Source organism: Microplitis mediator, chromosome 10 (assembly GCF_029852145.1).
Source record: "Microplitis mediator isolate UGA2020A chromosome 10, iyMicMedi2.1, whole genome shotgun sequence".
Taxonomy (NCBI): Eukaryota; Metazoa; Arthropoda; class Insecta; order Hymenoptera; family Braconidae; genus Microplitis; species Microplitis mediator.
This window is the reverse complement of record NC_079978.1, coordinates 15,205,719-15,230,282: the sequence shown is the minus strand read 5'-3', so window position 1 is coordinate 15,230,282 and position 24,564 is coordinate 15,205,719. Positions and strand designations below refer to the sequence as shown.

The window sequence follows — 24,564 nt, the reverse complement described above, 5'->3', positions numbered from 1 at the left end:
TGGCATGGAATGCCCCAAATATTTATTAATAAAGAAAATACAACCACGCAGTACAGCACTCTACATGAGATAAATTAAATAACCGTACTTAGTGTACTAGCCATTCAACATACATTTTGACAAAAACTTTAAGGAAGTCTGGTAACTCGCTCCGTTTTTCATGCTTTTTTTTTTCGGGGCCTATTTTTTCTGAAGGAACAAATGAAAAGTTTTGAATTTTGGATGTGTTCTTATGTACATCTTGAGATAACAAAAAAAAATTTTTTTTGACGAAATTAAATGATTTATTATTGTTATTATTATTGTCGCTTTAATTTGACGCCTCGAAAAAAAAGCGGGTGGATGGCCTGGGTGATATTGACTCTTGAGGACATCCGAAATTAAAAATCCTTGATTAGTCTTAATCTACAGACATATCATTCTGGTTGAAACTAGAATCATGAAATTTTTTTTTTGAGTGAATAGTATTAATCAAGGTATCCGATTTTATAAGGTATAAATCGTGTGAAATAATAATAAAGTAAATTATTTTTATAACTCTGACTGCATGAGGCTGACTTTAGACATTTTATGTGTTTTTCGTCGTGCATTCATTACATAATCTATTGTATACATCTAGTGACATCGAGTACAATACCGATTCTGTATGATGCATAAGATACTATTAAAACTCTATCTAAATTAAATTACATAACTCTCTTGGCTATAAAAAGTTAAGAATTTTTGTTTTAAAACGTCACCACCCACGATCTCTTTTGTCAGTGGAGGAATTTAATTAAATGCGAATCCAACTATATGAGAGCGTGATAAAAGCCCGATGTTAAATAAGATTTACGCCAATGTTTTTTAAACTCAACTCTAGATTTACCCGGGTCAAAAATAAAACTTGATTCAGGCTCGCTTCATCTTATTTTCTTCTGAAGTTATCGATTTGCCGACGATTTTTCGATAAGATCTCGACTTTTTCGACTTAAATCAAATTTTTGAACTTTTTTCATCTTAGTTTCAACTTATTCGTATTTTTAGATCTTAATTTGAACTTATTCGTCTTTACTTCGAGCACGATAGTCATTCACCTTACTTTTGACTTGGTTTCAACTTTTTCGTCTGAAATCGTGACTAAGTAAGCCAGTTAAGTCTAAACCAAGGCGAAAACTCAATGTATTTCATATCTCCGTAGAAAAAAGTCGAGTTTGTCTTGGGAAAAACGGCTCCAAATTTCGACTTAGTAAGCCAAGTCTAAATTAAGTTTTTTTTCTCGGCTCCGTAGACCCAAAAAACAAAACCAAAAAATTTAGAAAAATTTTGTTTCGAGCTATTTCCTATGATTCCACAAAAACTGTAGTTTAAAAAATTATTTTGCTGAAAGATCTTTAAACTAGAGACTTCAAGCTTCAATTTGCTTTTTTTTTTTTTTTGATACGATCATTTTTCACGAAAATACAAGCCTTCCGAATATCACTAAAAAATTCATAAAATTTTTTGGTTCCTTAATTTTTGTGAAAAGTGTATTGTACGTTGTCCGGAAAAAATGAAATATATTGTTATTTTTCAATTCTCACCGCCGAGATCTTTCGAACTAAATAACGGTTTTTAAGGTTTGTGACGGCATTGGACACGGTTTTCAGCCTGTCACGCTAAAGTTTTTTAGAATCAATCAATTTAGCAATTTTTGAGTTTATTAGAAAAAAAATTTTTCTGAAATTCTTTTGACAACGATATATATCTTTTGAACAATTAATTCGATTTTGATGGTTGAGGCAGCATTCGACACAGCTTGTAGAGTTTTTAAGCTGATACGATTCGAAAATAGAACAATTTAATAGTTTCCAAAAAGTGACTGCCTAAAAATCGCTATGTTCGCTCGTATCACGATATACTTAGACGATATAGATACAACGTATCACGTGAATACTTATTTTGGAGCTAATTATTGAACATAATTGCGAATAAATATATAAAAAACGCTCATTCATTAATTATTTTGGATTCTAAATTTTTAAACTTTAACATAAAACGTTACCCTTTTGAGCTTGAAAATCTCATAAAGAAGGGAAACAAAGGTATTTTCGAGCTCGAAGAGCTCGAAAACTAAACAGCGGTAAGTTTGGTGGCTGGCCTGCAGGGCCAACCGATGCCCAGATTTTTTTTTAATTCTTTTGTCGATAATATCTCTTGATTAGATTATTTAATTGAGACGTTTTTTACAGCAATTAGAAGCTTTTATTGAGTTCTAGAGCTGATTAGATTTCGGAAGTGATTGATCAACGACCCGGGTCGAAAAATTTGATTTGATTTTAGTCTAATTGGACTATTTGATCTGTTCGTGATCTTTTATAAAAATTTTAATCTGTCTCAATATGATCTGTTGTTTTGAAAAATAATTGCGTTACGGGCAGATAAAACTAGATTAATTGTTGAACTTTGACAAATTTTTTTTTAGTTTTAAAAATTTTTCTTTATTTCTAAAAATTTGCAAGGACAAAACTAGATTAAATCATAAAATTGTAAATTTTTATCAATGGGCAATATTTATAAGAAATATATTAAATTACAGAATTGATTATGTTTTGTTCACTATTTATTTAGTATCTTTTGTTTAAAAATGTCAGCAGCTAATGAAAGTTTGACAGCTTTATTTTTTAGATGTCTTGCTGCAAGTTTAAAATTTTGCCTCTGTTTTGTGGGGAGAATGGCGCATACACTGTTGTTAATCATTTGTTCTCTCGTAAAGAAAAAAAAATGACTTTCTTCTCTTTAAACAGAGCAAGAATTTAAACTTTCGGTGTAGATACGGTAAAAACGCTAATTAATAAATTTTACTAAAATATTGATTTTTTGCGCTTAATTATTGTAATATTTTGTATACTGATACATTGAACGGACTATGGCATAAGTTAGGATAGCTCAACTGAAAGAGCACTCGGCACGCCGTTGACATGGTCTCGGTTCAGCTTCCACATTATTTTTGAGCTTTGAAAAAAAAAAAATTAATTTTCAAATTTAATTTCAGAAAATTTTTCTATACGTGTTAAAAGTAAAACACAATCTCAAACATTTTGCAAGGGTTCTTTGTTCGCAAATCATTTAAGCTGAACAATAATTTCAGAGGGCCCATTTCGCCCTAAATATTTCGAGGCATCCAAAATTTTAGGGGGCCCATTATGTCCCCTCTCCCCTACTTAATTTTTTTAGTGTCTTTTTTAACTAATCAAAGACTTTCTATCTTACCATGAGCTAAAAAGTATACTTATTGTCATAATTATTTATGTAATTCAAAAAATACTTAACTATTGACTATAATTTGATTTTTTGTTTTGAAAAGTTTATTTTTTCCCAATATTAAATTTTTAAGATCTCATGGTATATGTTATAAAAAAAAAAAAAATTCTGGAACGTTAAACATCGAAATTAATCGATGTGAGAGGTATTCTTTCATAACGTGTGTAAAGTCAACGAGCCACTCACTTTATCTGTTTCAAGTTTATTTACCTTCGATGCTTTTTTAGCTCATGAAAGAGGTATACCAGACTTCTTAGTTAGACTAATATAAAAGTATAACTTAACCTTGATTGTATCAAAATTTAATAGAGCAACTTTTTTTTTATTTACGTCTGCAACCAATCTTATATTTAGCAAGTATTTCATATTGCAAATACGCAGTATAATTTATATTCTCTGAGATTTTATTTTGTAATTAACTATGGCATTATAGCTTGGGGTGGTGCTTATAACAACTCTGTCAAAAGTGTAGCCTCCATCCAAACTAAATTGCTCAATAAAATTAGTTCATGTAATATAAACACTGCTACTCCTCATAAAAGAAGCTTTCATTGTAAATGCTGTATGTTACTATTATGAAGAATGTAAAAACCTATATTTACAAAAGGTTGTTAATACGAGATCCTAGTTGCTGGTCCTTCCCAAAATTAATAAATCAATAAGCTATAAAAATGCATATTATGTAGCATTAAAAATCTATAACCAATCGCCAAATAGCATGAAAACTTTAATGTGTACTAAAAAGCAATTAAAAAAGAAGTGTAGTAATTGGATAAAAACTAATAACTATTATCTCTAATAAAAGTTATGATTAGTTCATAATAATGTTTTTGGCAACTTAAGTTGACTAATTGTACGTTGCGCTGTATTATTAATATGTAAGAGAAACTGTAAATAATTTATGTATAATTGTTATATACTATGCATTGGTTCTAAGCACAGGTGTAATTGCACCTCTTTAGAATTTGTTTTTTTTTATACCAGTAATAAATAAATGAATAAAAAAAATAAATAATAAAAAATATAAGGAAAAGTCTGCTGATTCTGGGATTGGCGGGAAATTCTATATTAGTTTTAAAATTATATGAACTTGAAAGCGGATAAAAACTGATTTTTTCGAAAAATCGTCGAAATTTCACACAGCCATAACTCTTAAACGAATCGAGCGATTTAGTGGACCATCTTCAAACTCAACCGTGATAATCGCGCATAGAATAAGTGTAGAAAATTTCATTAGGATCTGATAAGCATTGTAGACGCAATGTTGTCCTCAAAACTGCGTTATATCCCATATACATACATTCATATATGAATTTTTTAACGAATGGTATTTTTGAACCCTCCCCAACTAATTATGATAGGTTGTGACAAAATTCCTTGAAAAATCGACCATGAGGACATATACAACAGTTAGATTTTAAAAATCTATCTATAAAAGGAAACTTACAATATTGTGCCGAACTCCCTTGTATTGTTTTTTAATTTTTCACTTAGTATTTCTGCAATATTTCATACGGCTCCATGCCTTTATTTCTCAGAAGAAACTTCTCAACCCAAATATTTCTCAGTGCAACACCCAAGCTGCTGTTAAGATGCTAATACTGAGACGTGCACACATTTATAATTTACATTAATTAATTGGCTGACTAATTAACTCTCGCGCTTGATTTTTAGTGTTTTAATGCCATTAAATCACGAATTACCAATCATTAATGAATAAATATTAATTAGACACCAAACAATATTAGGTTTCATCTCGGATGTGATGGTGGATTGATCAGTGAGACACCTTCATCACACCCTGTCTCATACCTAACACTGAAGTTTCCATAAAATTATAAATGGGTTGAACCTATACGCCACCGTCCATCGTACGGCTTTGAATGAAATTAATTGTCAAATAAATTTAATTTTTAATTGAATTATTGATAGACGATAAATCAGTCAATACCGCACTAGAGATATCTGTGTACACGTATTTTGAATCAATTCACTGCGAAATTATGTAATGGGAAATTATATCCCGAGAAATTATTGTTTGAGAAGTAAAGAACGATAGCTATTTCATACAGGTATGAACTTATTATTACACGAACAACTTTTTCAATGAGCTCTAGTCGAAATAAAATTATTAAAATAAAGGCTATTTTATGTTTTGAATCTATCTAATTGTTGATTAAATCATATTACATTTATTGATAAACTTGCTTTGAGAATCATTTCCTTTATCATAAGACTTGCGACATACTAGCATTAATTACTTACTGGATGCTAGAGGCTCTCGTGCCACTGCAAGGTGCCGCTGTATAAAATTATGCATTCCAAATACACACGCACACCTATATATATATATATATATATATATATATATATATATATATATATATATATATGTGAGTGTGTGCATGTATATTACCCTTTGCTTAATATTCCTCTGGAAATTATTTCGTGTAGATACTAATTATTGACATAAATATATGCTAATCAATTTATAACTTTATAATAAAAATTTATTCATACCAAATAAATAATCTTTATAAATTAAATTTTTTACGATAACAATTTGCATTTAATAATGGTTAATTTTAACTTAAAATGAATTGAGCCTTAAATCATTACTTTTATTGAAAAATAATTTTCTATTAATGTTGGTCACGTATACCCGAACATGATATTTGTGAGTTATTTAAAATTTTCCACAACTTGAAACCTTTGTTTATGTACTGCTTGCTAGTAGAATAGTAAAAACGTTTTTATTTGTTTTTTTCGTTCTATTATTCATATACAATTTTGGTACATTCGAATATTAATCCCGACGTGATATAAAAATCCTTATAAAAGAATTCACCATAATTTGAAAAATATTTGGGAAATTCCAAAGTGCGCACTTTAAACGATCTTGTTAGATTTTTAATAATTAATTCGCTTGTATCAATTATCGAAGGTACTATTTCTTTTGAAGAAGCGAAAAAAATTTCGTTTGTATAACACGGAATGTTTCTTGACGATATGATAACAATGATTTTTCTTTACCGAAAAAAATAATTTTTAATAATAAAAAAGTACCAAAAATTTATAACACTTTAAATCAAGAAACTGAGATACTTGAAAAAAAGTCCATAAAAATATCTGGAGTCCGGTTAACTTTGCGGGCCAGTTCCAATACTTTCCACTGTTTTCGGGCTCCTTGAGCGCAAAAACATTATTGTAAATACACGTTTTGAACTCTTCAAGCGCAGAAACACTCTTGACTGCGTTTTTTAACTTCCCGCTAAGAAAATTGAAAATTTTCAAAAATTCGGCAAGTTATTGGTTTCGGTCCAATTTTCGAAAATTGAATTTCTATCAGATCTTGACGTTTTGAGGTTTTAAAAAGCTATTCTGGCTAATGTCAAGATGACGTCCGAGTGTATGTACGTACCGTACGTATGTAAATATCTGTAACTTTTGAACGGATGAACCGATTTTGATCGTCAAGGTGGCATTCGACGCGGCTTGTCAATATCTCAAAACTGTAAAAAATTGAGCTTGATCGGTAAGGCGCGTTTGGAGATATTCCAAAAATAAAATTTTTTTGATTAGATTTTTGAGTCGATCGTTCGAATCGTCTTTCAAAAATTAAAAAAAAACTCATGTTTTTTTATTTTCGTAGTTCTCAAATATCTTAAGTCTACTTGACCAAATAATCTGAATTTTTCAGAAAAGTTGACGACCGACAAAACCTTTCGATTGCGGCAAGAACGATGCAAATCGGTTGGATCGTTCAAAAGATAGGAAGCTTACATACACACACACACACACACACACACACACACACACACACACACACACACACACACACACACACACACACACACACACACACACACACACACACAAGCATTCACACAGCTTTCTGAAAATGGTCAAAATATCTTAGGTCCCTTTTAGGAAAAAACAATAGGCCCAAGCTTGGCCGAGGCTTGGCGCAAGACTTATGAACTCAGGGGAAAGCTTGAAATTCAAGCTTGCCCCAAGTCTGTCTAAGCATCGAAATGATAATACCAAGCCAAGCTTGAGTGACAGTTCTGTGCTAAGACTGCATCTTAGTGTTGGCCCAATATCGAGAACCAGTATTGTGCCAAGACTGTTGCTAAATAAGCACCTATACTTATTAAAAATAAATTAAGAAAAATAAAAATATTAGTAGACATGTGCGTGATTGTAACATATGAAAATAAATTTGTACACAGAGAAATCAGGTAGATCGATTAAACTAATTTTTTTTGCATTTGCTGGGTCTCGAACCTGGCTAATAGGCAAGTATCTTATTCACTAGGCTGTTATACTATACATAGAAGCCAGATGTTTTTAGGTACCATTTGTTATTTAGACTGGTAAACGAGGGCTTGTTACTTGAGTATTCGCTAAACCTTGTCCAAAGACTGGCAAACCAAGGCTTGTCACTTGAGTATTGGCTGAATCTTGGCATAAGACTGGCGAAACGAGGCTCGTCACTTGAACGTTGGTCGGATCTCGGACCAACCTTTCGAGGCCGAGTCTGGGTAGCCCAGTATTGTGCAAAGATATTTTTTTTCCTACAAGGGATGTCGACATCTGATGACAATTCGATTTTCAAAAATAAAAACAAAACAACGACTTCCCAAATTTTTGAAAATTTTCAATTTCCATTGCGGGTTAAAGTTAAAAATGTATGAATTTGGGCAGAACTAAATGTAAATAATCCTGATAAAGAGTGAAAATAGTTTTGAATTAGATCATAAACTCGAAATATGAAAGTTTAGAGAACAGTAATTTCTTGAATGTTTTGTTGACGATAGAATATAAATTAAAGGACTGATTGTTATAAGTTATGCAGTTATTAAAAAAGACCATGATGGTGAGGACCTGGTATAATTTTTGAAACATTTTTTTCAATTTGAATGTTTTAATACGCCCTTATGGCTCTCAAAACCTATAACATGGAATATAAGGACTTGTACATATCTACACAAGGTATGACTTGGATTTAAACCAGAAATATCAGGGGTGTCATACCTTCCGATAAGAATATCAATATACAGTACTTACTGTCAACGATGTTATTTATATTAATACTTAATTCTTTGTATACTGTGTTGTCAAAAATTATCAGACTTGAGTTTGTCAGCTCGAGAATTGACTATAGCAATCTGACATGATAAATTCGATTTACAGTTTTTTTATCCAACACTTTTAACTCGTATATTGTTGAATTTTTTAAAAGTAAGTTATTCAACGACATTAGTCATAATAATTATAATAATGATTTTCATAGTATTTAATGATCACAAATATATACTGAATATTCATGAGTTTTTTTTTACGTAAAAAATTTAATTATTTTCCTGCATAAGCTATAAATATACATAAATATATAAAAGCATTCTTGTTGCTCGTTTGTTGGCAGAAGCGGATGCACGCGGATTTACGATCGTAATAAAACCATGCTGGATTGAATTCTTCGAGTAGAGAAAGAAAATTATAGAAGAAAATAGAGTAATGAAAAAAAAAAAAAAAAAAAAAAACGGAGAGATAAAAAATTCTACCCTATCATTTGTCATATGGTTATATTAATTAAAAGTAATTCGATTATTTTAGAATTAATTATAGCTAAATAATTAATAGATTGATCACAATATCAAAATTAAAAGTTGATAGGCCATAAATTGTTGTCATTTATATAAAAAAAAAAACAAATAAATATAAATAACTAACTGAACCAGTTTCTAGTTTTTAAAGACAATCTATAAAAATATAAATGAAGTTTCAAAATAGAGTAAACCACTGTCAAATAATAGGGTGCAATATAGCTATAACAGGAGCAGCTGTAGCAGTAGCCGTGTTTCCACCGTTCTATCGACCGCCCCACATATTACCTCCATCCTCGTGTCAAACTGCAGGCAATTGAGGCACTCTCTATCTTACCTTCTTGTCCCACTATTTTCCCTTATTCTCGTCGTCGATAAGACAACTTTGTAATCATTTGAATCTTCCATTCGAACCATGTAATTTGTTTTCCACACGTCTTTCTCTATAAAACTTTATACTAGATTTTTTTATTTTTGTTTCATAGAAAATTTCGAATGGAAATTTAAATCGCATTTTTAACCCGCTTGACGTTTTAAAAATTGAATTAAGATGAGTAAAAAACCTAACACATTGTTGAAACTTATTTAGACTGAAACAGTAAAATAGAATTATTTCAAGAGCCTTTTATTACTGCTAAAAATTCCTATAAGCTAAAAATTTGTACGAGTTGTAAAAAAAAATTAGGGGACATTCTAGACGTACTTCCTCAAATTTATAAATTTCTCATGCATTCTTTGGGTCTTACACATAATTTAGAAGCTAGAAAACAATGAATATAAATTTTCCAAGCTTGAAAAAAATATTTGAGAGCCAATCGTCTAGAGGATTCACGTCTAGCATGTCTCTAAAATTTTTTTACATCTGCTACGAATTTGTATTTATGAACTTCTAGCTTACAATAGGGGTACTGCTACCTTGGTCGTTTTTTCAGGGTGCTACTGAAAGTATTAACGGTCTTTCAGAACCGGGTCTTCCTCGATCAAGGTTGTTGTAAATTTAATTTGTAAGAGAAGGATGAGGAAGGATAATTTATAATTAGTTAATATTTATATAAGATAAAAATATTAGCCTTTATTTATTTATGCCAATTGCCTTTGACAATCTTATTTTGATACCTTTTAAACCAATTAACAATCTAGTCAACTACCTTTGACATATCGAACACATACACACTCACACAACTGAGTCCCCTGGACTTTATTTCGCACACACACGTGACTTTCCTTATCCTTACTCCACGTGGTTAACGAGACCCTCTACGAGGCTCAACAACTATTTGTATTTCCTAGATCACGCGGTCCCCTGGACCCTCTACGCGATTGGAACCTCATAATTATTTCACGCAGTTCCCTGAACCCTCTACGTGATTTTAACAACTAGTTCACGCGGTCACTTTGACCCTCTACGTGAATGTAATTAACATTTTTAATTATCACTAAATTCCATCATTACACGTTTCCACTCACACATTCTTTTATCGATTTTCCTTTTATTTTAGCTTAACCAATATTATAATCCTTTAATTAAATTTTCACCGTTTTAAAATAACTAATCAATAAATATTAGTAATTATTCGCAACCGCTAACATTTTCTTTATATCAATCGATCAATAAATTTGCTAAGCCGATTTTACGCATTAACATTTCATCGCCAACTCTATAACACATTACTCAACACTTGACTATTAATTTCCACGTTAACTTAACGGCACATTTAATATTACTAAATTAATTAATTTCAATTCTTATTTAATTATATTTAATTAATTTATTCTAATTTTAATGATTAGATTATTGACTAGATTGAGAATGATTTTCCAGAACCTAGTTCTTTTGAATGGCCCGGAAAATTCTACGACGCAGCAAATCTGGCCATGTTGCCTGGATTCTTCGAGAAGCTTCAAGAACACTAGATTCTTTAGCGTCTTGCTAACGAACTTAATTCCATGTTAATTAATTAACAATTGATTTACCTAGTTCAGCCTAGACGCGACGATCACTTAATGGACACGACGTACGATTTTGTATAATTATTAATTTATAATTTTGGCCTAGGCCTAGAATAAAATTAATACATATCTGACGATTTTATTAACAGCGACACTTGTATCCTGTCCTCGACTTGGTTCTGTCTCGTTGGTATATTTCCGGGTCACCTGTACTGGTCCTGGTCGTCTCGTGTTCGTTTCCCTTGCTCATCCTCAGTATTCTTGCAATTTATACTCTCGATCTTATTACTCTACTACCTGCTTATTCAGATTACTTAATGATGAGATATTAAAAAATGCTGGCCCTGTGCCTGGTATTCGACAGTAAGAATCCGGAGTAATCGCTTGGTTCCACAATCAGAAGCTAAGTGCGACTTAGATAGTTACCTGATATTCGGGTAGTCGGCAGCCCCACGTCTAGTTGGCTTCCTGGTCCTACCGGCTTTATCTGGTGGTCTCCGCTGCTGTCTTATGATTTTGTCAATTTCACTCGATTGTCTTCGGCTGTCATCGGAAAACTCCTCCTCTACTTAATTATGATTGGGCCTAGCGTGCGAACATTTTCAATTAGAGCGCCTGGCGACAAGTCGAAAAACAAAATTAAATGCTTGTTTGGGGTTACAGGTAAATTACAATGATCTTCAAATAATTTTATTCTTTTGTCTGAAGAGGGGTCCACTCTCTTTCATTATCACACCCAAGTGGATGAACGGTACTATCCTTGTTGTACTTCAGCAGTAAATAGAAACTATGTCCACGTTTTTCTCATAGACAAATGAAAAGTTTTGAAAAATAATAACTTAGATTGCTAGATTATAGAGCAATGCATCGAGCCTCCTTCTTGATTTTGCATTTAGAAATTTGATTTAAAAAAAAAAGTTTGAACAATAATTATTATAGATCCTCCTTAAATCTAAATAGGTTATATCTACATTTGAGGTGAATCCAAGTCTTATTTAAATGTATACGTAATTAAAATCACTCATATAATTTCTGATACGTTTCCAGTACGTTAAGCAGGCTTAATGAACGATTTAAATTTCAAATCGAAATCTTAAACATTCAAGGGTGATAGTAAAGAAATTTATTTTAGAATTCGTTCTTTGGTTAGTTAATTATTTATTATATAGTTCAAATAACACAAATGATAAGATGCATATAACAATAGGGATTTGCTTTACGTTTAAGAAGCTTATCGATATAATTATACATTTTTTAATACTTGAAATAAAATTTTTTTTTTATTCTTTAAAATATGAATAAAAGCATGCATAAAAAATAATAACGAGGAAAGAGTAATGGTTTTGTAAAAATAAAGAAAAAGGTTAGTAAAGTCCTACGAACTAGATGCTCAACCACTGGATGAAATTAAATTCTCAGTCGCGTGCTGCCTCTTAAATATGAAAAAAATCAGAAAAATGAGTAAGTGCAAAATGTTGTCAAGAGGATACGAAAAGAAAATAAACCATTCAAGAGATGTAAAGATGCTAAATGAAGATATCTGAAAACTTTTTTTTTTATTAATAATGATTATGGCTACTGCATAACTCAATTACAAAGCAATGAGATGTGTTCTGCTAACGCTTATTCGGTCTCAGCTGATCCACTCACATAAAAATTATTAATTTTATTAGCAACCATTTACTTACAGACATAAAAAATAAGGAAATCAACTTATTGTTTGTGATCAATAATTTGATTAATTTGAAATACAGCTAAAACATTTTATAAACTGAAGTACTACTTGAATATTTTTTTTTAATAATGCAAAAAATTATGTGTTCAATAAGCATTGATCAATGGTAAAAAATTGTTTATCGTTTCTCTTTTTTTTTTTTTTTTTTTTCGTTAATTGAATTTTCTGAGTGAAGATATTTAATTGTTTCGTTCTCAATATTTAAAAAAAAATAAAATAAATAAAACAACAAAAAATTAAACAACTTCAGACTTCAAACAAATGAAAACATTTTCATTTACATATTTCATATAATTGATATTCCCTTGTGGGAAATGACGATGGCCCAGGCTTGGTCGAGGCTTGGCCCAATACTTACGAACTCTGGGCCAAGCTAGAAATTCAAGCCTGGCCCAAGTTTGTTTGAATATCGAAATGATAACTTCATGCAAGGCCTAATACTCTATCTTGGCCCAATATCGAGTTCCAGTAACGTACCAAGACTACATATAAGTATTGACCCATATCAAGTGCCAGTATTTTGCCGAAACTGCATCTCAATATTGTCCCAACATTGAATGTCAGTAATGTGTCAAAACCGCATCGATGTATTGGCCCAATATCGAGTGTCAGTATTGTGCCAAGACTGCAACTAAATAATGGAGCACCTACACTTCTTAAAAATACATTTAAAAAAAAAAAAAAAAATTATATCGGTGGCTATGTGCGTGATGGTGATGTATGGAGGTAAATTTGGACATAGAGATACCTCTACCCTCCATACTGTGAGCCAAGAGACCGACAGCTCGTCGTTTTTGGGCCTCGTAGCTCGCTCCGACCAAGTTAACCAACTTCTGAAGTACAAAATGCCGAGAAACTTGACGACAGAGACCTCGGTATTGAGGAATAGTTTTTGATGGTATCGACAGTTGTTGCAAGAGGTTGGTGGTTCTTTTGGCGCGAGTCAACAATTAAATTTAAATATTGTAGTAAACCACCCCGTCACATACTCTGATGTAAATAAATATTGACTGTCAGATTAAAGGTAAAGAGAGCGCAAAATGGGCGCTCAAATATAAGAATTTCAATAGGGTGTTTTTATCACTAGGTCTCCTATTTTATATCTGAATTATACGGTTTCATGACTTAGCCATTGAAAAGAAAATTTTCAATCTTGGGTAAAAAGAGTTGCCTATAGAAATTAAAAAATTTGTATTGTTTTCGATTTTTTTAAATTTTCGTGATAAATTTTCGATGAAATAAATAGTCTCATCAAATTTATCGTGTTTTTTGTACATTTTTTAAAACAACTTTAGATGGCTCATTTTGCCCCATATCTTTATGCTTATAAAGTTTGAAAATCAGATTTTAAATTTAAATACGCTTATCCTAAAAATTAAAGGAACAAGAAAATTCTATAAATTTTAGAGTGATTTTTGAAAGGCTGCATTTTCGTGAAAAATGAACGTATCGAAAAACTATAAAAAGTATTCCTTATTAGGAAATTCTGATAAAAACCGCAGGGGTCATTAGCGTTACATCCATACCAGTTTCTCGTCAGACAATCCCGATCTGGATCTTATCTGGTATAAGGTTAACCGGATAAGGCCTTTGTCGGATCCTTATAAGAAATGATAGTAGGGATAGAGTATGGACCTGAGTAGAATCCTGGCTAATGAAGATGAGTTTAGAGCCAGTCACAAGCTCAGCGTTACTAGCTAGCAGATTCAGCTAATAACGAGCTCACCGATTTATAATTTATGGTAACTTTTGTGTTAGGTATGAAGCAGGGTGTGATAGAGATGGCTCACTCACAATTATTCCACCATCACATCCGTGATGAAACCTAATATTGTTCTGTGTCTAATGAAATAATTTCGTTAAACATTGTTAGTTGATGGATTGACGGTTTTATTACACTTAAATTCGCGCGGTTATCTATTAATTAATCAACCAATTAATTAATTCATAATTGATAGTGTGTACACGTGTCGGGTACATCGAATTCTAATATCAAAATGGTGGCTTATACGGCTTCGGCGGTAAAGATCGTGGTCGTATATCTTGTTCACACATAAAAACACGTCACAGTCCATCGTACGATTTTAAATGAAATTAATTATTAGTAATTTAATTTTAATCAAGTTATTGATAGATGATAAATGAACGAATGCACGATCGTAACAAGCACCATCTATGTGCCCGTATCACAACCAATTACTGTCTCAACGGTGACGCCGGTAAATTACATGTATTGTCTTGAGTTATAGTCCAGTAAAAAAATGAATGAAACCATGATATCACCAGTTTTGGTGCAATATGTAAAAATATGTTCTTTAATATGTAAATAATAAGATCATATAACAAATTTTGATCAAATAATAGGGGAAGAGGGTAAAAAATATTTAAAAAGGGTTGAAAAATGCTTTTTTCTCAAATAACTTAGAAACCATAGGAAATACAAAAAAAAGTGCCGAGTAAAAGTTGTAGAGAAAAAAATTCTACACAAAAAGTATTCTATTCATTTTTTTGCTATCTGCTTTGGTTCAGCTGTAAAAAATAAAAAAAAGATTTATTAATTTTTAAGCCATCATAACTCATGAGATTGATTACGGCCCTGTACCACGCGGCGCACGCATCACATCTACAAACACTAACACAATTATATTATATGAGTTGAGAGCCGAAATTCGCGGCTTTTTTAGACTAATCGGTAGGGGGACCTATTCGGAAGCAAAACCGTAATATAATACAGTCAATTCAACCTTGACCTCAGTACTCTATTCAGTTATTAATACCTCTGCTTTATATACATATTTTATAAAGGGAAAGAGTCATATTAATGATCTTAAAATAAAGTCCAGTAAATTATATATATATAGCTTAAATAATTATTCTCATTTCCTAATTATCCCTATAATCTTCCTCATCCTGAATGAATTTTTTTGAGAAAAAAGTATTTTAATGGAATTTAAAGTTAAAACTGATTAATATTTTATTCCAGTGTTATCTCTTATATCCGGGTTTGTATAAATCTACTACATCCCAAATCCCGGAAGGAAACGTTTTTTCTAGAGTTGGAATCGTCATATTGTACACGGAAAAAAAATTCACGAATTTTTTACGATTTAACTATCGTAATTTTTATTATATAGTATCGTAACGCTGGACTATAAGTTTTAAATGATAATTTTTACAATAGACTATCGTAATTTTTATTTTATAATTTATGCTACTGCAAGAAAGAAAAAATCAGATACTATAGAGTAAATTATACAAGTTGTGTTAGTATAAATTACAATACAACTATCGTAAAATGAATAAGTCGGTAATGTAGAATTTCTTTAAATATAAAAGTATAATTGGAAGTCAACGAAGTAAAATTTATTTTCTTAAGAAAGTAGTAGTCATAATTAACAAAAAAAAAATTCATCATTTAAAATTTTTTTTTTTTTTAACAGTTCAATAGAGAAGGGAAATACAATATCGACATAAAAATAAAACATGTTGCAGTAGTAATAATAAAACATTTAATTAATATTTTTTCAAATATATTTTTTTGGTATATATTAAATTTATTATTAATTAATTTAATTTTACAAGTTATCATATCATATCACATCAGGTTTAAAAAGTATTATAATTGTTTCCTTTTTAATGAATAACTCATTTTTTTGTGTCCAAAATATACACATGTAGAAAATTGAAAAAACCATAGGTACAATTTTTTCGAATATTTTTTTTTTATAATTTATCGTTTTTTAAAAAATCCAAAAATTATTAGGCGTTTGCTAACTTTGGTATCATAAAGAAACGTTGTTTTTAAGAACGTGCGCTTCGATGAACGATGGATTGTGAAGCGATAAAAAAATTGTATAATGTTCAAAATCATACATATTTGCATCGTAAAATCACACTGCCTGAAAATCATGATATTTCTCAATGTTCAAAATTGAGAAATATCATGATTTTCAGACAGTGTGATTTTGCAATGCAAATATCTCTGAAATTTTAAAATCTGCAATGATTTCGAATCAGACCTTTTTTGTAGAAGATTCAATTCTCTACAAACAATCTGAATTGAGAATTTCCGAATTATCATTAGTTGACATGCCCTAAAATTCAGAACGAGCAAAAACAAGTTCTTCGAATTGAATCAAACTTTGAGGTCGGATATCTTATAAATGGTTTAATTTATGCAAAGATCATAGGAAACCTTTTTTGTAGATCAGTAAATTTGCTACAAACCTGTGTGGGAAAATTTTTTGTATCGTGATTTTTTCGGAAGTTATATATTTTTTACCATGTTACTAAATGAAAAATCCAAAATTATCAACAGCCACCTCTAAATATCAATATTAAGAGCTCAAATTTCAACGGGCGCCATATTTCAAGATACTCTTTCGATTTTTCAATGTTCATAAAAAATAAAAAATAGTCTCCTAATTTGAAATAGTCTAATATATATAATTTTAATACGAGTAACTATTAGTAATGACAAACTACCAAGTGGTTAATTGAGAGAAACTAGAATTGAATATTCCGAATGGATAATTTCCTGTAACATTTTTGTTGCCGTATGTAAAGTCAGAAGTTGTTTCATTTATTTTGGTAGCGCCTTTTGATGTTGTCGAGCCAAGTAGTAAGTCAATCAATCCTTTTCATTCAAATCTATACACAAAGTACTTGTCACATTTACACTTTGAAATCTCGTTGAGGTATACATTTCGTGTTGGTATGCTTTACCAATAGATTGTGGCTTTTCAACGACGATTGACTCGGGTAATTGCTTGAGAGACGGCAACTCCGATTACTAAACACAATCGATAGAAATTGAGAGATGGCAGTGCAAATTCCATATCAATTGGTAAGCAGGTAATGCGATCCTACTTATTTTCCTAAATTTTTCTGTGTTCCTAGAAATTTAATTTGATAAGTAATTAAAAATACATGCAATTTTTTCAGTTCAAATTAAGTGGCATTGGTTATTTTATATGCAATAGAATTGTTCTTATCTTGATTATCGATAATTTTGTAATTTTAACGTAATATTTCTGTCCTGTTTAGAGGAAAGAAAGTCGTTCTGTTCTCCTATGAGAAAACAAATGATGAATATTCGCGCATGCGTCATTCTTTTCTCAAACAGAGGCCAAAATTCTAACTTTCAGGTACAGATCTGGTGAAAAATTGTATACACAACACGGAAGAAGGTAGTACGTCCCAATTCACGTGTTTGAATGTCCTAATTTTCTCCCTTGGTGTGTAATGGACTAATTAATATCTACTACTTTCAGGATCATAAATTTACGTGTTAAAGAACAGAACATTTTTCACTTTTAAGTATACACAGAAAACAAGAAACTGTAATAAATAAAGCTTGATGTCTAATAATTATAATATTTTTAGCAATTAATATTCATTCAAATAGTAATATAATATAATATTATAACATAATATACAGTTCATTTGGATAAAATTATCATCTAAAACTATAAACAAGATAAAGTAAATACTAAAAAAATTGAGCTTTAAAGATTAACAGCCGAAACTTGAATATCTATCGTTTGTAAAATAAGAAAATAAAGTCTCAAATAATGGAAATATAAAGGAAACAAAATAACGAATTTACTTGGAACGTTATTTTGTAAAATCCTTTAAATAAGAAACTTTAACAGGAGTTGTTTTTAAATTTTAATATTAGTCAACAGTCAAATTTAATAATATCAACGGGAATCAATAAATTTTCACGGATATTTATTATTGAAGCAAATATTAAATATTTCCACTGAAATCAATGAAGATTGACTATGTGAAACTGTATATTATACTTCGTCAATTTGTAAACAGAATGTATCAGCCTCAGAAAATTTTATTATTTGATGCAGTAAAATTTTTTTTGCTACCGTCATCCATTTAAGTACGAAAATAACTTTCGATTCTTATACGCATGCGGTGGCCGAGCGCTTTAAGTGCCAAGGACTGGATTCTGTTCACAAAAGATCTGCGGTTCGAGCCCGTGAGACGGCTGAAAGTTTTCTGATGATTTTTTATATAAAACTTCGACCAACTATATACTGATGTACCGACTATATCAGTTATTCATAACACAGACAAGGACGCAATCAATTAGATGCACGACGATAAGAAAACAGACAATGAGAGAACGGAAAGGGAGGGGGCGAAATCAGAAATTCGAATAGAACCTTCCCTAGTAGCAATCTTAGTCAAGATCTTGAAATCACAGTATATATAGATATAATATTTCGCTGTATTCTCCTTGACTCGCTCAAGATTTGCTCCAGAATTGATCAATATTGCCACTAGGGTTGTACTACGTGAGCAACAGAAATAAATAATTCAAAATAAACAAATATAGAATAGAACGAAAAAAAATATATTTTTATTATTTGAAATAATAAAAATGAGGGCTTAGAACAAAACTTATTACTATGGTTGCATAAGATAAAAGAACGATTGGCTATGAAATTATATATATCGACTGGGAGAGTTTGATTGTTTGAAACTTTAAAATTTATGGTCTAAGTTTTAATTTTTACTATAAGTCAGTCTAAAAAATATCATCCTGCCATTGAAACTATACAATTCAAAATAACAATATTTACTGTTGGAAATTTTCAAAACTATATGTTTACTCTGTACTTTTTTTCTTTGAGCATAAGTATATTTTAACAGATCACTAATATATTTTAACCTTATACTTTATAATATACAACAAAATCACACCTAGGCACCGCTGTAACATTCGAAACAATAAAAAATATTGATAATTCGAGTAAATTTTAACATTTTTTTTTTTTTCCGTGTACCTAACAAGGACGGTATCCCAAGTGTCCCTTTTCGATTTCGATGAGACTGAGAGATGTTATTCTGCGTCGAAAGCTAAGAGACATGTGTTTTTTTTTAGCTGCGGAAAAATATATCTAGGGGGTGAAACCACCCCTCAAAGTTTAGACTCCAAAGGGGTGTGTTTCGTTTCAAATACTTGCAGTTTGGATAGTCGAATGGGACCAACGGCATCATTTTCGGGGTGCAAAATAATGGAAAGTGTCATTGGTGTTACAATAAAAAAGCAAACAGATCAAAAGTTATAAGGGTTGAAATTCACAAATTTTTTTATTTAAAAAAAACTATCCAATGGATTTTAACGAAAAAAACAGTGATCGAAAGAGGAAAAAAACTAGGGGATACGTCTTTTTTGGTTTTTCCGGAAAATAAAGTTTAAGGGGTAAACAAATTCGTGTTCACGTTACTCTAAAAAAAAAATAACAAAATCTTAAAAGATACCAATTAACTGGCATAATTTAAAATCATGCGAAAAATTTTAATAAAAATACATGAATCAATAGAAAATGATTCGAATGTACTCGGACTACATATAAACGGTGTGTTCAATCTTTTTTAGTTATTTGTCTGAAATCGATAATAATTCAAAATCGATGATAGGATTTAATTTGCTGAAATCCACAAAGGACGCACGACAAGTACATTCGAATAAATTTTATTAATTCAAGTATTTTTCTTAAATTGTTTCTCATGATTTCAAATTTTGCCAACTACATGGTATTTTTTAAGATTTTGTTATTTTTTGTAAATTAAATTTTTATCGTTTGTAAAAAGTGCAGAGCGTGCACTTAGTGCGATTTTTTTTACAGGGAATTTGTTTTTAGTTATATTTTTAACTTCCCGCTAATAAAATCGTCAAGTTTCAAGAAATTCGAAACGTTATTGTTTTCACCTCGATTTTCGAATATCGATTTCATCAAATGTCAGCATTTTGAGGCCCTAGGAAGCTATTCTGATTATTTTCAGAGTAATGTCTAAGTGTATTTGTGTATGTGTGTATGTGTGTGTGTATGTATGTCAACTCTCCAGAACTTTTTAATGAATAAACCGATTTTGATGGTTCTAGCGGCAATCGAATGGGCTTTTCAGATATCCACTTTCCTGCGAATTTCAAATCAATTGATTGAATAGACGCTGAGAGTGTAAGGGCATGACCTTGCTTCCACGTACTAGGAAGTGAGAGCAATCCTCCATCAGTAACTCGGGTAATCTTGAGCACTGGGTTCTGAAATACCTAGTATAACTGAGTACGCAGCTTGATTACAGGATAGGGGGAATGATATAATGAATTTATTTTATGATATAATTCTTTTTATTATAATATTATTTTATTGGTCTAATCAATATTCTGATTATTTACAAACGTGATCTACTAAATATATATACATTTACATTAGAAAGAAAACCAAAGAAACTATTGTATTAATGCGTAAATGGGCGATCCTGGGTCTGATCTCATGAGTAATATAATCGATTTAGAAAATTTATTTTATACATTACTATTTTTTGTGATAAAATTTAACAGCTCTAATAATTTATCTTAATCATTTCTATCAACAAGTTATGAATGAAATTCCAAGATTTATATATAATGTTCAACAAATTAAAAGAAAAAGAAAATTTAACAAAACTCTAAGTATAAGTAACTCCGCGTATGGCAAACTTATAATTAACTGCATGTAGACTTACATCGATGATCTCTTGAAATGCGAAGGACATCCTGAGCGTGGACTGCAACATACTTGATTGACCCTTTGACAAGACTATTGGTGACGACTCGACATTATGGCACTGAATTTTATTACACAGATTGCAAATGCAATTTATCAACTGACAAGAATTTTATACCAAATAAGCTGACAAGACTTTTTCAATAAATAAACGGACTTGACAATAAATTAACGGATTTTAAAATAAATTAAGGAACTAGACTTTACAATAAATTGATTAGACTTGAATAGTATAAAAGATAGAACAGCAATGTGTACTTGGTGAGCTGGAGAGTGTAAAGTAAAGACCTCGCTAGGCGTCCTCAGCCCTTCTCTACACCTCCCAGCTGATTGCTAGTTGCTAAGTGTGTACTAACTGAGTTAATCGCCAATTGCTCGCCCTTATATAGCCGTAAAATTCGGGGGAGGTCATTCACGTGACCTTGTCTGAACTGCCGTCTATGATGTCTGGGACACTGACCCATGAGCTTCTTTCGGAATCTCGGTGAACCGGGTAGTGAATATATGTTGATAAGGGTAGTGTGTGAACTTAGGGGCTCCCTGAAATGGCGCGACCGATTTGAGCAGTCGAACTTCTAGCTGCCCCGTTTTGAAAGTCTAGGAATTTATTCCAGCTATTTCTGAATATACGTCCACGTGTGTGTGTATGTGTGTGCATATGCGCATGTGCGCACGCGTGCGTGTGTGTGTATGAATGTGTGTAAACTAATTTTTGCTGCACGATATCTTTTGGACAAAGCAACCGATTCGAACGTGTGTGGCTGCGATCGAAAAGACTCGTCAAGATTTAGATCTGATGAGATTTTGAAGTTGATCAGCTGAGTAGCTTACGAGTTATACAAAAAATGAAACACTTTTATTTTTTGGGGTTTTTTCGAATATCTCATAAACTACTTGCCTGATTTGCCTCAAAATGTGATCAGTTTTTAGTCTTGATGATCCCTTTCGATTGCTGCCAAGCACGTCTAAATCGTTATATTCGTTCGAAAAGATATCGTACGACAAAAATTAATTTTTTTCTAAGCTAATTGTATTGTTTTTGGTTGAACAACAAAATAAACATTTTTTGATTTCGAAGAGCCCAAACATTTGCGAATAATAACGTTCGAGCTTTCTGAGCTCAAAAACAGTGGGAAGTATTGAAGCTGATCTAGAGGGTCAATAAGTTTTCAAATTTTTGTTTTCTAAATAATCTACTTGTTTTAATAGAATAAACAATTTGAAAATACATGAATTATTGGAAATTTGCTACTAAAAATAAGTTAAATAGAAATTCACTGATAATCAAAGTTAATAACGTTTTTCAGAATAAACATAGTTAGCGTTAATAAGAATTACTTTTTTTTTATCATTCTAAAGAAGTAAGTAATTATATCTTTATGAAAGGCTGAAATGTGTACGCCAAAATAATATTCTTATCATAGTTAATTAGATAGTGAAACTTATTAACATAATTATAATTACATAAATGTCGTATAGCATTATAGTAATTAAAATTATTAGTCTCCATAGATGAACCGATTATTGTGATGTTTATATATAAGTATGAAGTTAGGTGATGTGTCAATAAAAAAATTAATCTAAACTAAAACACTGAAAACACACAATACATAAGCGCACAATGCACGTCGCTTGTGGCGAACAACGGCTAGCTCATTTGAGATTGAACATATCACACAGGTATCACTAAAGCTATCCATTTATACGTATATATATATATATATATACATTAGTATAATTGTTCCAATTATATTCGGTGCTTCAAAGAGTAGCATATATACTAAAAATCGTTATTAAATACCACTCAATGTATGACTTTGTTATTTTTTATCTACGCCATATTTTTACCTTTTTATAATCAATAATTGGTTGACTTCATTGATTGGTAACTGCTATATAGAATACATACATATTGCATACATGTATATTCACAGAATTTCATAAATATGTGATGCAGCCATTCCAATAATGGCTAGTCAATCAGATTGCTTAATTCAAATTGATATTTATTTATATTCTTGAAAACATTATTAGTAAATCTATGTTTTCAAAATCTTTGAGCTCGAAAATACGAAAAATTATAATTATATTAGATGAAAAAATTATCGATGAGACTTGTTGCTAACAGCAATCACGGTTTATTGTAAACATAAAAAAAATTAAATTTGCCAAGCTTTTTATTTCTTAAATATTTCCCAACAATCGGTTTTTTCTATTTAAAAATTGAATTGAGTTGATATGTCGATCACCTAAGTCAAGAAGAGTTTTTTCATATTTTTTAATGATCTACATCAACAAGATATTTAAATATCAGATCTTAGTCTTTAAAAACCTCGCCTGATTTTAAATAAATCTCAGAAAAAATGTAAATTTTTCCGATGAAAAAAGTATAAAATAAGAAATATACGAAAGAGTAATCTTTTAGGGTTGTTTATAAGACTTGTACCAAATGCTATTTTATGTTCAATTGTAAATACATTTTTCTTCTTTTATCGAGATAATACCTCCGTTGGAACGAAAAGATTAAATCAATAAAAATAAACCAAAAAAGCTAGTATTTTATCATGTCCTTTTCTCCAATTGAACTATTATAATTATTTTTCCATCAATATGTGATTTTTTCAATAATAATATCACCAATACAAAAGCTCGAATGAAAAAAAAAAATACAAAATTTTATATTTTCTTTCTTTTTAATCAAATAAAACCAATAGCAATAACAGTATATTGTATGGAGGCGTAATCATGAAGCTTGTTTTTTTGTATTGTTCAGAAAAAAAATCAACTGATGCAGAGGGACTGTTAAAGATAGACAGAAGAAGAGAAAAAAAAGAGAGCGATAGCTATTCGTAAGAGGTCATACGATTGGCCTTTGGATTTACTGATGTGGTCGTCTTGATGTAAATGGTTAAAAGAAAAAGGTGTTTGGCGGACTTCACCACGACTCGTCAGACTGAACGCAACGAGTCCAGGTGTCATTACGTGCAGTGAGGCCCAGTCGCGAGCAATCCCGCGTCTAATAGGGCCTCGCCAGCACTCTCGGCCACCTCCACACCCTCCACCCCACGTGGTCGCACAACCATCTTATAAGGTACAATATATTCTATTACATGATATCTTTTTATTCCATGACATTTCTCACCTTATATCATTATCATTTTTTATATATTTTCGTACTATGATTTTTTTTCTCTTCAAATTACAAAGTTAAATTAATTTATTAAATAAACGAAAAAATTTTATGCTTTTTTTTACACATTAAAAATATGATAATCTACAAGCTTTTAGGATCAGTCCTGAAACGACTGATTGTTGTCTCCCAGTTCAAAAATATATTTTTTTTATTATGTAATCAAATATCTTTTGAATATTTTTACCGAACTCAGTAATTCCTGCAAGAATTGACGATATTCAT

The 24,564-nt window shown here is 30.9% G+C and overlaps 1 protein-coding gene across 1 annotated transcript in view; it reads left to right on the top strand.

Annotated features, from left to right (window-relative positions):
- Positions 1 to 24,564, top strand: part of LOC130675283 (1-phosphatidylinositol 4,5-bisphosphate phosphodiesterase epsilon-1-like) — a 213,501-nt gene that overhangs the window by 71,366 nt on the left and 117,571 nt on the right. Inside the window, exon 3 of the mRNA XM_057480844.1 lies at positions 23,923 to 24,240. The gene's annotated coding sequence lies outside the window, so the exon portion shown is untranslated. The remainder of the gene's footprint in view (positions 1 to 23,922; positions 24,241 to 24,564) is intronic.